The following is a 1702-nucleotide window of genomic DNA, read 5'->3' on the forward strand; positions in this document are numbered from 1 at the left end:
TTCTCCTTGGGAATAAATTATAAATTGACACAGTCCAGCAAACTGTCTTAATATTAAATATTATCACAACTGTTGTTCAATATCTTAGAAAAGTAGTTAACCATTATTTGCCATTGTGTGTCTACTTGAGAAGAGTAATATCTGAAATCCAGCAAGACCAGGATGGTTAGGAAAAATAATGGAAATTTTTTTCTTATTTCCATTAGAGCAGTTTTTAAATTGTTCTTGGATATGTGAGTTCTTTCTATGATATTTTAAATACTTGAAGCTTAAGCTTATAAATGATATTTGAATGTAATGAGGTTTTTCTTTATGGAATGTAGTCCTTGCTATAAACCTATGAAGGATAGTAGCAACAAATGGAATATGTTAATAATTATTCATCATGGTTAATTTTAAGTTTAATAATTAACATTAAATTGCAAAAGAAACATTTGATCATGTGTAATATGTATATTGTAAAATGCCATGGCATAATCAGTCTAGAGGAAGTTAATGAGTACCCATTTGAAATCCTACTCATTTATGTTTATGCTTATTAGTATATAATAATTAATAAAATGATTGGTGATAAGAAAATGGAGTATGTAAATAGTCCTCCACATGTAAGCCCCCAATGATAGTACTTGCTTTGGAAAATTTATTTCCATGTGTCACATTTTTAAGAGACTAAGTTTAGTATATCCATTTCAGTCACTAGAATTAACTTCTGTGGAATGTATTCTGGGCTGTAATTTTCTGTTAAATGATATGAACACATTTTCCCTTTTGAGTTAAGAGAACACTAGCCAAAATGGATCACCACAATGAAGGGGATCATTTTCTCTGCCATTCTATAGCTTTATTAATTTAGAATATCTTTTGTTCTAATTTTGACCTGCAAAAAATAAAACCAATGCTCATTTTAATGGAAATTTTCAAGAGAAAGAATAGAATTAAGATGCCATACTACATATGCAGGTCACCTGTAATATTCAACAACAACACTGAAACCTTAGTGGATTCCCATCCTAGAAATGTATTTTCAACTCAGGATTCAATCACATGATAGTTCCTATTGGAGAGGTACCTCATCCCTTAGGGTCTTGCAGGCATCTATATCATACTTGTCAAAGACACACAGTTTTAAGGGCCAGCCCTGAAGTGGTCCAATCGACTTCCTTCTACATGCCTGTTAGCAGAATGCAGCCACCTGTCTCACGAAGCACAGAAACATCTGCTTGTTCATGGAAGGAGCAGAAATACAAGAAGGAATGGAAATAGCATCGATGAACAGCTTTGTTCTCCACCATAGACTTACTCAGGGGCAATCATCCCTCACTTATCCTTGGTTATAACCTTTCCTCTCCAAATCGTTCCTCTCCACCCCATTCTTCCACTCTCCTCTTCTTTCTGGCAACCACCAGGTAAGCAGCTTTGTTCTACCACACTTTTTACCATGAGTCAGAAATAATGGAAGCAAGAGATCCACAACAGACTATCTGCTACAATGAAATGCACTTCTCACATTCGTGCTCTGTTAGTATCAGCTTTCACACTCTGGTTAATTGCTGTCCAAGTTCATTCTAGTACATTATGCATTCATACAACCAGTCAGGTCATCAGTACAAGGGCACATATAACTAGTGAGCTGTTGACAAACTTTCAAGTATATCATCCACGTTACACCTGGGACGTTTTCAAGACTAAGATCAAGGACAAT

The 1702-nt window shown here is 34.8% G+C and overlaps 1 long non-coding RNA gene across 1 annotated transcript in view; it reads left to right on the forward strand.

Annotated features, from left to right (window-relative positions):
• The window catches only part of LOC115068524, a 5260-nt gene that overhangs the window by 1514 nt on the left and 2044 nt on the right, over positions 1–1702 (forward strand). The window lies entirely within an intron of this gene.

This window comes from Nannospalax galili, unplaced genomic scaffold (assembly GCF_000622305.1).
Source record: "Nannospalax galili isolate Female #2095 unplaced genomic scaffold, S.galili_v1.0 scaffold3992, whole genome shotgun sequence".
In the NCBI taxonomy this organism is placed as follows: domain Eukaryota; kingdom Metazoa; phylum Chordata; class Mammalia; order Rodentia; family Spalacidae; genus Nannospalax; species Nannospalax galili.